Source organism: Carassius gibelio, chromosome A3, assembly GCF_023724105.1.
Source record: "Carassius gibelio isolate Cgi1373 ecotype wild population from Czech Republic chromosome A3, carGib1.2-hapl.c, whole genome shotgun sequence".
NCBI lineage: Eukaryota > Metazoa > Chordata > Actinopteri > Cypriniformes > Cyprinidae > Carassius > Carassius gibelio.
In genome coordinates, this window is record NC_068373.1 from 21739883 (window position 1) to 21755566 (window position 15684).

Below are 15684 nucleotides of genomic sequence, written 5' to 3' on the forward strand. Positions count from 1 at the left end.
TAACATAATTAGGTATTAACAATAAATAATAATAATAATTAAAAATAATAATAATAATATATCATATATGCTTATTTGCTGCTAAAGAAATTGAGTGAGTTAATATTGTTGTGGAAACTATGATACATTTTTTTGAGAAATCTTTCATAAACTGAAAGTTCAAAAGAACAACATTTAAGGTAAAGTAAAGTCACTTTTGATCGATTTAATGCACCTTTGCTGAATAAAGTATTATTTTCTTTACTTTTTAAAAAAGCAGGGGTGTAGGTGTATTTTTTTTCTTACTACAGTGTTTATTTCATATTACCTTTATTCAAATCAATTTCAAGTCGAATCTCCTATGTGTTGAACACTAGGATGCTAACAGACTGCTCCAACTCATTCACTTACAAGGGTCAATTTCATTTGAGACGCTCCCTTAGAAGGCAGCAGGCAGCTTGTTTGGAATAAAGACTGGGTGGAGCACTGGCAGAAAGATAATTTAAATCAGCATAATTAAATGTGAGCATAGTCCCGCACAGTTGCAAATTGGGAGGATGATGTTAAGGGGTTAGGGTCAAACTGTTAGAAACTGGCGCACTTGCCGCAAATCAACCACGTGCCATCGTGTGCCCCAGTGGTCACCACTGCTGGCAAAGTCAGACGCCCTTCTCACCCCCCATGACCTGCTGTGCTCATTTTCATACTGCCCTGCCACAGGCTGCCTTTCAAATCCATTGGTTCATTACTACAGCATTCAACATCAGTCACCGCATACGCACATCCATAATAGAAAAGTCAAGGAATTTCATGGATCACATCCTTGCAAAAATGTTTGTTCTTCTCTAAATTATTACAGAAGATGAGGCATGTTGAAATCAAATTTATGGTCTTAGGGCATAGACAGCTCAGCTTTTTACTGAAAATCTTCAGCTTTGAGTGGAAGTAGAATAACTGGATGGACAAATGGGTTTATCAGCCTTGATCTTTTTATATGAGAATGACAATACAGCCAGGCGAAAAGCACATGGGAAAAGCACATCAGTATTTGTTTATGCAAGTCCTGAATTTAACTAATGAAGCATAAAAAGACTCTAATGAAGTTGACTTTATCTTCATCTCCAATGCATCTGAGAAATGCTGATCTCATGACATATGCATATTGAAAACATGCACTAAATGTTAAATCAATATGCCCACATTGTTGTGCGGCTTGTGAGTAAGAAGGCACAACAAATGCAGCATATCTATAGAAAACATTCAGTTACATGCAAGTTAATTGTCATATGTAAAATATTATGTAAAATCACCTTCACTTCTATGATTACAAATATTTTATCCAGACATCCATACATGACTAAAGACATTCTCTCTTTTTTCTTTTAATAAAAAAAAATAAAAAATCCTGAAATTAAATTCACACACAGTAAGAAATTATTTGTAATTAAAACAAAGATTATTGGAGTGCATTTAACAAGCAATGTTCCATTTTTAACTCACTTAAATGGAACAACAACTGTGTTACTTGTAATTATTTGTAACAATTTACTTATAGTGAAAAATTTTGTCCACACCAAGTTTTAGTCCACTATAACAAGAAGAATAACAAAGTGCAGTAAGCGGTAAAACTATCTGCACTACAAACCAGTGTGTTCATAATTAAGATAATTCATTCAAATAATATGGTATGACACACCAGTTTGCAATATCAAGAATAGCTAAAAAAAAAAAAGCTGGAAGCTGATGAGACCGCAAGTCAGACACATTAAATTTACGAATGACCTTTCCTGCTTTTGTGGGAAAAATAAGGTGGATAAAAAACACCAGCGATTCACAGCTACTTGCTAAGGAACTCACATACACATAAAGTAGCCTTGTTGAGAAGTTTGGGTGAGTAAGGACAAAACGCACAAGCTAAAGTACTTCCAGTGCCCTGCAGTTAGTGAAATCAGTGCAGAAAAAGCTAAGTGTAAAGCAAAAATGTAATGTGTAATTGCAACATTCATTAAATTGTAGTGACCTGATACTTAGTAAGGTAGAGTGTTAAAGTTCCTAATATCTCTGATACTCCGTAAATCTACAGAGTATCTAAATGATAGTCAAGTACAGTAATAAATTACATTTATTAAAATAATTTACACATCTGCACAAACCTTAATGATATTCATTAAACAGTAATTCACAGGACAAATTCATATATTGATGAAGATGTAAACATTATAAAACCACCATTAATTTATAGTAGGGGTGTAACGGTACGTGTATTCATACCGGACCGTTTCGGTACAGGGCTTTTGGTACGGTGCACGTGTGTACCGAATGACCGAATGCAATATTTTGTGTGCTGAACATAGGTACATTTTCGTGTTTCCAAAAGAACATATTAAGTGGCGGAAGTCTCCCCGCGTTCAGTGCAGACGCGGTATTAAAAAAAAGTGTAAACAAATTGTTAAAAAAAGTTTATAGTAATAAACAACCTGCAGTTTAATGTTTGCATTTCTTTCCCTTACTGTACCGAAAATGAACCGAACCGTGACTTTAAAACCGAGGTACGTACCGAACTGTGATTTTTGCGTACCGTTACACCCCTAATTTATAAAGTAAATTTTTTAATTGAAGTCTTATCAAGTCGAGCTTTAAAATATCTTTCTTTTTTTTCCTTTTTCAATGACACACAAGTTAAGGTGAAAAGCCCAACAGTTTCAGTTTCAGTAAAACGGTGGCATCATGTGCAAATCATAAGCAAATCTGCTTCCACTCATGATGCCATCATTGAAGGCACGGCGCATGTTTACATTGAAAGAGTCGAGAAATGTAAATTACCTCATCATTGCACCCAATTCTGATGACAGATTGCTTATAGAGTCCTGCGGTCATATGTATTAAAAAGAAAGACTACGTGTCAACGATCCAGAAGTGAGAGGAAATGCTGAGTGTGTGAAAAAATTATTCCACACTATACCAAGCCATTTGGCAGGAGATTGAGCCCAGAATTCACATCCTTTCTTTTCAAATAAGAGTTTGAGAGCTTGTGCTAATAGGTGGTCATGCATTTTTACGATTTCAGTGATTAATGTGGCTTTCTAGACTAATTCTCTTTCAGATGTCATCATGCCAATCTCTGCATAGTGGTGGTGCGGCTCATTTCCACATTTGTTTCCTGATTAGGCTTGACTGAACTTTGCTCTTGTGGCCCACTTAGGAATTTCAACTGATAACTGTGTTATTGTGAAACCAAAATCTGGTTCCCATGCTGCTCTTCACATGTGTCTAAACACATTTCAGGTGATCTGCTTATCAGCAATACTGCACAAAATGCTTTCTTTCATGAAGGAAAACTGCTCCTCTTCAGCATCAGAAAGAAAACATGGAAGGGTCAAAAAGGATTTGCTTGTGTATTAATGTGTTATTTATTTTTAACATAATGTTATGCAGGCGAGTGAGCAATTCAAGATAAAACTGTGGACATCAGAGCGAGAGGGACTTTTTCTGTGCAATCAATAATTGTGTGGGTGAGCGTGCTGTTTGAAGAAACAAAGCACACAATTCAGTTCCCTGTTCTCTATCTTAGATGACATACATCTGTCCAATCAGAATGAAGGATTATGCCATATATCAAATATTTTGCCAAATCATAAAAATAATCACCAAAATAACTGGAAATAACTAATTACACATAACTAAACTAACACAGACTGCTTCTTGTGTAAGCTACTTTTATAAAATTGTAGTAAAAGTAACATGATGTTTAAAACAACACCCATGTATTCATTAATATCATTAACAACACCTTTGCTAAATATTAGTTCATTAGCATAACTGCAGGTTGTTTACTTTAGCAACTTCGCGCCTTAGCACACCAGGACTGTCACAGATGTGTGTTTATTGCATTTATAATCTAAATTTACTGAAATACCGACTCTGTGCTTGATTGTGCACTTGTAGTGTACTTCAAATCTTTAAAGTATTTTTATTTGATGGTACATTTAAACATAATATTTTTGGGCAACCATTTATGCTGCGGCACCCGGAGAACAGTTGGGGGTTCGATGCCTTGCTCAAGGACACCCAAGTCGTGGCATTGCCGGCCTGAGACTCGAACCCACAACCCTAGAGTTAGGAGTCAAACTATCTAACCACTAGGCCAAGACTTCCCCAATAAATACATTTTTAAAATCACATGTAAAAATGTACCAAGTCAAAAAAGCACTCTAAAGTTCAGCTAGTTGCATTTAATATTAATTTAAACTATTTTATTTTAACTGCAATCAACATGCAATTAGGTGTCAAGAAAAAAATACATTTAGTTCACACTTAAATATATCCTTTTAAAGTAAATTATACCATAATAAGCATACTGTTTAAAAGAATGCTAAAGTGTATTTCTTTTTCACAAGGGGTAGCAATATTAGTATATATAGTATACTATATATAATAGTATATATGCCATATATATATGCCAAGTATCACAACAGGTGGCTGCACTCTTTAAAATGTGCTCTAATGTCAGCTGAAATAACAAAAAATCAAAAAGCCCTGCCTAAACCTGTTAGGCATCGACAGTCAGACAGGCTGAGCAACTGTTATCATCTGATAAATTATTCACCACAAACATGTCTGTTGTATCTGATGAACATGAGTTGCACGACAGCCAGGATCACTTTGAATGCTAAAGACATGACACAACTGACACATTTTTTATATGTGTAAATCGCCGTTTTATTATATCAACAGATCAGGTTTACCCAGTGGGCTATTTCAGGTATCCTTTAAAAATATATGAATCTCTGAAATGTATGCTTCTCTTTCAGATATTTTTTGTCAGTTAAAATGATCTGCTTAGCTTATCGATGTAGCAGCAAATTTTTTTTTTTTTTTTTTACTCTCTGTGTGCTTTTCAGTTCAATAGAAAGATCAACCTCTCAGATTCAACCTAGTGTTACAATATAGAACACATTCTGCTATGTGTCTATTATGGTTAGCAATATTGTGTACTCATTAACTTCTATACAACAGTTCTATGTTTACTAGTTTCTAGATAGACTGTCAGTCTATATATTAGTAGTGGGATTTTTCAGTGACTCATTCTGCAAGTTACATTGTTATGCTAATATGTAGGTCAACCAGTGAATTAATGAGTGAGTCATAAATCACTCATTCAACCAATTCATTCAAAAAGACTCATAATCTCACTTTCTTTATCAATGAGTGACTGAATCATTTCCTCAAAAAATATAGAATTCTTCAGAATGAATCGTGTTGTAGCAGTTATGCTGTTAATTCTAAAAAAGTATTACCATATAACCAAATTAGACCTATTATGAAGTTAATGACATCACAAACAGTAGTTTTTGAATATTAAGGGTCACTGCTCTCATTGAGTTTGATTGTGAATAATATTATCCAAAGTAATCAAGCAGTGACTGTCATGTAATCAATAAGGCCAAAGAACTTCATGAAGACATTTAAAATTAATCTGATATCATATACCAATTCAAAAATTTGACTTTTTCTGAATATGTATCCTCAGAGACGGAATTTTGAGTAATGAATCTTAGTAGAGTTCAGTATATAAAATCTGTATCACTCAAGCAAGATGTGTGTTATGGCCATATATCTGTACAACAAGTGCAACAAATACGTAAAAAGTACAGAAAAACCAAGAAAAAAAAATCTGTGTTTGTAATTTCAGAGAATTTAGAGACACTGTGTTGTGACTGTTCTTAATTAAAGAAGTACATTTTATTTCAAACATCGATCAGAATCGTTAAATACTTCTAACCTTGCTTTGCGGCAGTCTGTAATCTCTTTTAATTCTCAGTGTTACACTTAGCCTTAGGTCAACAGTTTTACATTCTTGCTGACTTCATCAGTAATATATTTCTTCTATTTTATTCATTCTTCATATGTATAAACTCCCATTCATTTTCTATTCCATTACATCTGAACCCTGGCAATAATAAGTAGCAATCCATTTTACTCTTGATGAGATTTGAAATGCATCTCAATCTTGAACTGATCCCAAATGAACTCATATTTAAAATGATGACCATGAAGAATGAACATTTTGTAGCTCTGCTTAAACTATGCTTCTATGTAAAAAGGCTTCGTGAATTATAGGGATTTTCAAAATGACAATTTTCCTATACAAGTCAGAGTGTTGCCTGAAGAACTAGTTAGCTAATTAGTCTTAAGGAAAACCTTATATAATGAAGCTGGTTTTGGGACTGAGACAGAACTATACAGAGTGCATTGGAAAGGAACAAAACACACATGGTCTGGAGATGCATTTTTAAAAACACAACACAGAGGAAAATTTACTACATAATGACCAAAGGCTACAAAAATTAAAAAGGAACAAACAAACAAAAGACAAAATTAAACTTTACTAATTGCAACCCATTGGAAATACGTGACTGACTAAAACCTGAAATATGTTGCTCAGGATACATTTCGCTGAGAATTAAAAGATATTACAGACTGCCGCAAAGTAGGTTAGAAGTATTTAACGATTCTGGAAATGTTTGAAATAAAATGTACTTCTTTAGTGCTAAATAGCCTGATTCATTTTCTCCAAAACGTGACTGTGGCAATATTTATGAATGTTGTTTGTTGTATTGTAAGGTTAATGCAATATCGAAGTTGAAATTAATCTACCATATAGAGTAAACTCTACTCTAAACCTAACCGATGCCGTTAACAAAAGCAAATGTGAGATAAAAAATTAATTTGCTATTTTAGATTCCTTTTAGAAGGCTTTGAACTCTTTAGTGGAGAGAAAACTTGTGTTCCACTGAACTAAGACTAAAGCCCTATTCGGACAGGACTAGTTTTACAGGGGGTCGTTAGAGAAATCCTCATTTCACAGACGTACTTGGTGATTTTAATCCTGTCCGAATCTGCCACGTCTGTGTTTTTCTCACACGACCTCTGTGATAATATTAGAGCAAATTACCTACCGTTTTTTCAGCAAACTCAGTGATCCTCTGAGAAAACTAATCCCGTCCGAATGCGAATGTCTGTGATTGCCGGTGATATTTTATTTCACAACGCGGTTCCTTGTGTGTTTTGGCCAACGTGAATTACCGTAGATGCTCTTACCGTGCGGATGTTTGATATATTTGCTTAGCGGCAAAGAAATAATAATAAAAAATTAATACAAATAATAAAATCAAGAGCAAGATCGCGTAAACTGTTAATACCGGCTATTGTAATATCAGCATCAGGTAAGATTACTCACGTTCATTTATGTACTCAGTTACATAATGTTTTAATTACATTTAATAAAAAAAAAAAAAAAAAAAAAGGAAAACAAGTTAAACTAAAGGAACCACACATTAACATGGTTTTGCTATACTAGCCATTTAGTATTTATTGTGTAATAATACTAAGGCAATCATTCTGAATGAATGCAATGCACGCATACAGAGCGCGTGATCTCTGTGACGCCCAGATGCACAAATCAGACCCTCCCACCTCTGTAATAAACACGGAGATACTAGTCCCGTCCGAATAGGTACATGAAAATCACAGACGTCAGGTGGTAAGAATCGAAACTCAAACGTAGTTTAGAAAACTAGTCCCGTCCGAATAGTGCTTAAGTCAGAAAATCAATACATATGTTATCACATAGCACACAATGACTACTCTTTGTCATAAATTCCTGCAAGTTGCTGTAGGCCTCTGGATAGCCTCTCTGACCAGTTTCCCCCTGCCTCTCCAAATACCTTCGACTTGTCCCCCTGTATTCAAATATTTTATCCCTTAATACTTATCTTTGATCATCAAAATGACATATTTAAATGTTTTTTTTCCTTGTGAAAATATTCTCATGCCTTAAAATAGCTTGAATGTAACTTAACACCATTGCCCCATTTACTATACACTGATCCATATGAATATGCAAATTATTCCCGCCTCCACTCAGTCACACCAGTCAGTGCCTCCTGATCCACTGAACTGTATGCAAAACAAAGGCATACACAGATAATGACTAATAAAACTATGTTTTTACTAGCAGGCAACTACAGTGAAAACTGTAACATTTGTTAAAGTTACTTGATGATGCTATGTCCTAAAATGCCTTTAAGACTGAAATACAGCCATTTGTGATTCTTGTAGCAGAAATGAGTCAAATCAGACAAATCAAAGAGTCTATCAGAGCTGTGTGCATTGAATAGAGAGCCGAATTCCTCAGGAAGTCATAAATCAGTTCTAGTGCCACAAGAACCAAGCAAGATAACCAACCAACCAACTTGTTCACACAACAGCTTTCAACATTAACACCAATATAACAATTATTGACAATTTTAATTCGAAGAAGAGATTGTCAAATTTATTGTTCGTGATTGGAATGCAACGCTGGACATCACATGTAAACCCAGGAGATCAAGTTAAATACTTGCATTGACTCCCCCCCCCCCCCCCCCCAGCCAGTGAAACCAGACTGAAATTCCTAAGGGGGAAGGGCTTTAAACCTTTGTCTTCACAGAAAAGTCCCTTTGCCAGAGAATGGCAAAGAAACTGCTTTTATACATTATATATGGACCAGAATGAACTCAAAAAAGACTTATGAATGAATCATTCCATTGCTTAACTCCATATTCATTTACGTGTAACCCACACATTTGACTATCATGTATAATCACTTATTGTGTATGTCTTTTGATAACTATAGGATACCTAGTCATGTCTAGTATTCAAATAATCGCATTTTCTTGCTTGATATTGTCCTGACAATCATTTATTTGTAAAATATATAATAATCATGTTATAGGAATCATGTCCAAAATTAGACCCTGTGAGGCAAGAACCACATGCTTGGTAAGATAAACAATGATTTATGATACCCCAGACCCCAGGACCATATCTGATTGGTCAAGGCAACATTTGAGGGGTGGCCAACAAGGAAGTTTAAAAACTTTGGACACGATTAAATCTTGCTTTTAGTTCTAGTCTAGCTGCTGCTATTAGCCATGTCGGCTTTTAGTTCCAGCCTTGCTCGTGCTATCAGTCATGCCTGCTCTTAGCTTTTAGCTTTGCTACCTAGCTTTAGCTTGTAGCATCTAGCCATGCGGTTAGTCATCATGGTTCTTTGAGCGCGGTTCCAGCGTGCCTGCCTGCTGCTACGATACCACGATGAAAAGGAACACAACCTAGTCTCGTCAAACTTTATTTCTTTTCTTTTCCGTTTGAGAGTTTCGTGTTCTGAGTTAAGTTTTGTAACGTCCATTCAACTTCAACCAGCGAACACGACTCTGCACTTTCAGCCAACGCCCAACAACCACGGGCTTCCCAAGACGTCACTTCACTACTGAACTTCCAGCCAATCAGCGACACCGGGATACCCCTTTCAACTGGAGTCCCTTTCACAGCAAACGAAGGCAACGTACTCCCAGATATTTGTTGTGCTGGTGTATCTAATATAATTTTAACCCCATTGAGGAACTCAATGCGAGCGCTAATTACGTGATTGATGGTTGTTCATGTCTATGCAATTTAACGTATTGCTGTTAACTTGGGATTCCATATTTCCATTCTCTTAAACTCATCTTTCCCTAACTTTCGACCTTCCTGCAACTTGTGTGAATGTGTGCGTGCGTGCGTTTATATGTTAGATTAGTTTATATGTCTTAGATTTATCTAATAAAGCCTTATTCATATTGAAAAGAGAAGTATCTTGTGTTTTGTGCTTACAAGTTAATGTCTTAAACTGTCGATCTTGTTACTGTGCTAATTGATAGTGTTTTCACTATAGTTTGGATATTAGTATCCAGCGCAGATTTGATGTTAAACGGCTCGTTCACTGAACCGCAGGCGCGTCTCCGTGAGCAGCCGTGAAACAGTGATTCTGTTCAAATTCCCTTTAAAATCTTAAATGATTCCCTTTGAGCTAAATTGACCTGTTTCCCTTACATTCTTAATTTGCGTGCAGACGCCGATGTGGGAGTGGTGGGTCTGACTACTTTTACACTGTAAATGCAAGTTAGCAGTTCATGGGTTTTTTGCTCTAATTTATTTTTGGCTTGGTGTTGGTATATTTTGCATTGCTAGTGATAAGAATCGATCCTTTGACGTGATTGGTTTTTGGTTTGTGATGTAGCAAACCGAGGGATGTTACAAACTGCAATTTTGGGTCAGCCTTTGGAAAACTAAAATTTTAAGGAGAAAATACTCAGCAATGGTGTTGATTAATGGATTGGCACATGGTTTGTCTAAAAGCATAGTGTATCACCACATAGACAAATAAACAACATTAAAAAAAACTTGATTTTCACTACAGGGGGACTTTAATAACTGTCTTCACACAGTAAGTAAATACAGCTGGATAGAACAAAAACTGTATGACTTCATTTCATGCCGCATTAAAGGGGGGTAATTCTTTTCTATACACACTATCTTAGTTTACAAATAATGCACCAAAGTAAAAAGTGTTTTGAGGTCATAACATAGAATTGTGCAAGGATCCACATAAAAATAATTCTTTATTCATATAGATAATCTGCCCTTGTTATCATAATTTGTGTGACAAGGAACAAAAGTTGTTGGTGTATTATTGCCAGTAGTGTTCATTTCTCTGAAAACAGCAGTGAAATGGATGTATGTATGTATTCTGTAGGTACAGTACGTTTAGGTGCAAAGTCATATATTTCCAATAAGACTGGGTTGTCAAATTGACTAGATGGTTACTAGTTGGCCATTGTGGCCTAATGCTTAATGACAGAACACTTAAATAACAATGGCAATTAAATAAGGTACTGATGTATTTTGTATATTTAAAACGCTACTGATTACAGATTGCTCATGATTGCTTTGACATACCCTGACAGCTCGTACTGATAACATAATGACACACACGTCTTCTTAATTGAGATGAGATGTGTTTTTTGTCAAGTTCCAGTAGCTGCTCAGTGAGGCTTTTTCAGTATGACAGTGTTTATCATTTTCTTTAAGTTAAAGTTTACATTTAACTACCAAAACAGTAGTTTTTTAGATTTTTTTTTTTTTTACTGTAATTTTACATTTATTAAATTTCATTGTTTGCTTAACCCTTTTTCGTGTAGTAAATCTTTTTTTTGAGATATGATTTGAAGTGTCAAATCTGGTCATAGGAATTAATTTAATTTGCAAGTAGCTGGAAACGCAATCAAAGCAATACAATCAAGGGAATAAAATAGTGGCTAATTTACCCAATGTTACTCTTGGAAAAACAAATCTTCATTTCATTAACCTTTATGAAAACAACAGACTTGATGATTAACCTTTCTTTAAAGCAGCACATGAAAGGAAAAAAAGTGTTATGTTAAGCAGAACTGACACAATTTGTCATGCCAGGAGTTGTACTCACTCAAAAATTGATAGCCTGAATGCAATGTAAGTCGCTTTGGATAAAAGCATCTGCTAAATGCATAAATTAAATTTAATTTAATTTAATTTTAATTTAATTTAGAAGACAGGAGGCAATTCCTCAACTTTGATATGAAATACTATGTGGTATCCTTCACCTGGACGAGCTGGCAGCGCTACACAGCTGTGATATGAAGGTCTGCATTATATGCATTCACAATGATTTGTGTACAAATCAATAATCAAAAGGATGGCAGCAGGACTCAACCCCCAGTTGCCCCCCAGTAGCAGTAGTATGTGTGTGTTTTTCTGTACTATATACTATACATATATTACAAATAATTTCTAATATATTACAAATACCTATAATGTAATCCCATGACGGCGACGATTCTGAATTACAGAAACATTTTTTATATATATTTACAGAGTCACAACGATGTTCAATAAACAACAACAACAAAGAACACATTTCTAAGTTTGAAAAAAGTCATTAAAGACACATGTACAGTATATGAAACTTTTTCATCTAGAGTGAAGCATATTCTTCATATACAGAAGTCCACTGCAGAAAATGAAACATTTAGCAGGAGCTGATTGCACAGATGGCGAGGCAATGAAATTTAAAAGTTTACAGCCATAAATGAGTCAGGTGGATGTGTCTGCTGGCACATCTAGCAGATGATATACAGACCACCAGCACTTTCTTTGGGAACCAAACTACATTTACCTGCACAATGCTCTGGCACAAATATAATTAGCCCAGAGACCTTTCTAGAAGGACGGCAGGGGATTGTGCACCTGCTACTGCTCGACAAACTCGCTCTCTGCCCCGGGTGTTTGATTTTAAGGGCACTGTGGTCCTCTGCTAAACCCAAGCAGCCAGAAAATCAACTGCCAGCAGAAATTTATGATTTGAAACAAATACAAACACCTGCAAAAAGCCAGATTTGACCCAAGAGCCAAGAGCATTTTTTAGCGTATAAATGGCAACTTTGTTTTTCTAACACAAACTGCAATCATTTTCTTAATGTTCCCACTTTTGGCTTCTCTAAAAATAAAAAATAACAGCGGCTTTGGGATTTTAAGAACCTAATCTTAACACTCAGATTTATACTGCCACGTTGAACGAAGCCAAAAGGTTAACATGTCAAATTGATTCCAATATGCTAGCTCCGATAATGCTGTTGGCTTCTCAATTCAGATCAATAATGTGTAGCCCATTCCCAGAACAGTGCTGGGAGCTCTCCAAACATCTGAAGACCTTGACACAGGACTTGGGAACTGGCTGACACTGCATGCACCTCAACAACTTTGCCGAACCTTTATAAATTAAATAAATTATATAAAGTTGGATGCATGCAATGAAAGACTGCAACTGTGAGTTACGGTAACTACACAGCCCCACACACACAGAGAAGTGTTGTCTGCTTTCACATTTCTCGACTGATGTGAGGTCAATGCATCCTCTTAAGAGAGCATTCAAGGACTGTTTCCGTATGTTTAAAGTTAATTAGTAACCCCAGCGGCGTATATAAAGTAGACTTTGGAGCATAGCTCTGACAGTATTCCTTATACATACAAATAACAGATTGCTCATTTCGTTTATTTTTTTTCCAATGGTGCATTACGAAATGGGATATTTACTCTAAAGATCACTCAGTATGAAAGGAATAGTTCACCCTAAAAATGGAACTTTGCTGAAAATGTTCTCACCCTCAGGCCATCCAAGCAGATGTGTCTGTTTCTTTTATCAGAACAGATTTTGAATGAGAGAAAAAGTCGAAACAGCTCATTAAAATATCACAATTCACAAATAACATGACTCCAGTCCATCGATAAATTTCTTGTGAAGCAAAAAGCTTTGTGTTTGTAATAAACAAATCTATCATTAACTGTGCGTTCACACCGCCAGCGTCGAGAGTGTCAAAGCGGTCGGAAGTCATTCATTTTCAATGTAAGCCGGCGTCGAGCAGCGGCGAGGAGCGGCGTGGCGCGACTTGGCCGTTGAGAGCGTCGAGAAGAGTTGAAATCAAGGCAACTTTATGGTAATGAGCTATGACGCGGTTGGGCAGCAACCAATCGGAACGTAGAAAGTCCACCGCTTGAGAGGATTCCAGAGAACGCAGCTCCGACCATTAGTTCCCAAGCACAATGGAGGACAGTTGATTATTGCTGTTTCGCGTTTGCAATAATCTATGATGTGTCCCTGTTTGCGTACAGGGACATACAAAATAAATTAAAAGTGATACGTGGACCAAGGTGTCTGAGATTGTTCATTTTAAGTAAAGGATCTTAATATTTCGTCCACAACAATATTTAATGAGGTAAACTTATAACGTTATCCTCCTTGTGGTTAGTCTGCACGAGATCAACAAGCTTGTTTGCTTTGCGGCCACTTTAAATACAAAATAAGCAATTCGATCTACGTCAAGTGTCTGAGCGCTCACGAATCTTTCTGCAGCGTCGTGAGCAGAGTGGCAAGAGCGATTTTTGACGCTCTCGATGCCGGCGGTGTGAACGCACAGTAAGACATGTTTAACTTTAAAACTGTTGTTTCCAGCTACAGCATAAGCCCTGAATTCATTCTCCAATGAAAAAGTTGTCTTGTCTGATCAACATACTAAACATTTATGATGATGTGAGAATTCAACAGGGGATGGACTTTTTCACTGGATGAAGCATTATTATGGATTATGGGCATATTTTCGCCAAGAGCGACGGTTTAAAGATAAACTGCCTTAATGATTCATGGATTACTTGTGGATTATTGTAATGTTTTTATCAGCTGTTTGGACTCTCATTCTGATGGCACCCATTCACTGCAGAGGATCCATTGGTGAGGAAGTGATGTAAAATTTCTCAAAATCTGTTCCATTGAACAAACTCATCTACATCTTGGATGGCCTTAGTGGGGAGTAAATGTTCAGCAAATTGACATTTTTGTGTGAACTATCCCTTTAAGTGGATACACTTTCTCTGGTTTTATCTTTAGTGAGTGTTTATCTTGAAAGACTAAAAAAAACACTTAAATCAGAAACTCACACTTGAATATTTCAGATAGTTATATGGCAAATGGAATGTAACATGGATATTAATTCTGCTTATTCTTGTAGAGAGACATCACTGATTTTATTTTTAATCAAAACAAAACACTGTTTGTACCTAAAAGCAGGTTTTAGGCTTCACATATTTCTGTCATTTATTTTTATATTTATAGCTCAATCTAGCTGGTTAAAACATCTTTAAATCCCTTAATTAAAATCAGTTGTTGTTATTGTTGTTTTTGGTTTAGTTTTTCACAAAGAAAATAGCTGCCACTTGAATTTTACCTTCAAGAATGCAAATGGCACAAGTGACAAAAATACACATTGTGGGTGGAAAGAGATTGAGCAGGATGAGGTTTTAATTCACAGGAATTTTGGTCTTTTTTTAGATCATTTTTTTAGATCATTGATCCTTTTGATTACAGGGAGAAAATGACTCTAATCTGTGGCATATTAAGGAATTAAAAATGTTATTTTTAATGAGGCATGCTGATTTGGTTATTTTTCAACAAAAATAATTTGACAGAAGAATAAAAGAGCCTGTCAATAATAGCCACACATGGCTGATCATTTCTATTACACCCCCTGAATGTCTAAAACAACTCATTCCATAAAAATAAACTGCATCAGTTCTGTCAAGACCAGTTCCATCATAACTTTAAAATAAATGCACAACCGACCAAACATCAAGAGTTCTTACAACAACACTAACCAATCACTTTCTTTTCTCAGCATGCCAACTGTTACTCTTCTCCCCAAGTGGCCCACTATGCATATGCAGGCGTCATATTTTCCCTGTATGAGAAACATTACAAAGGGAACAACAGCCAAAGGATGCATATGCCATCTGTGACCATGCATGCAGCCCGACCTAATGACCCCTCTATTGTTCAGGTCCAGAGATCTCAGCTCAACTGTCTGTTACATAGGCAGACAGATATTTCACATTCCATTATCACTGAAATCAAGTTCGGCAGTCTTATGACATCAGTGTCAAACACATCGATCACGCACTAATCTCCAATATGAAACCATTATGTTGAGCTATAGAACTTGATTCTTCAACGTTTTTGTCCACTTGGTGCAAAATCTTTTTACAAATAAAATTTTCTGTTAATCTGACACTGATACATATGATTAGTATTTTCAAAACTGCTGATATTAAGTGAAACATTTTGAAGAACAATAAAATTTTTCCATAAAGCTTTATATTTGGTTGTGATGGTGTTAATGCAAATAGACAGGGGAGGGGTTACATCCATAAATAAATAAATAAATAAAAAATTTATCATTCAAGAAATCAATAAATAAA

General features: G+C 35.8%; 1 protein-coding gene across 4 annotated transcripts in view; it reads right to left on the bottom strand.

Annotated features, from left to right (window-relative positions):
- Window positions 1-15684, bottom strand: part of LOC127952125 (protein sidekick-1) — a 266678-nt gene that overhangs the window by 249535 nt on the left and 1459 nt on the right. The window lies entirely within an intron of this gene.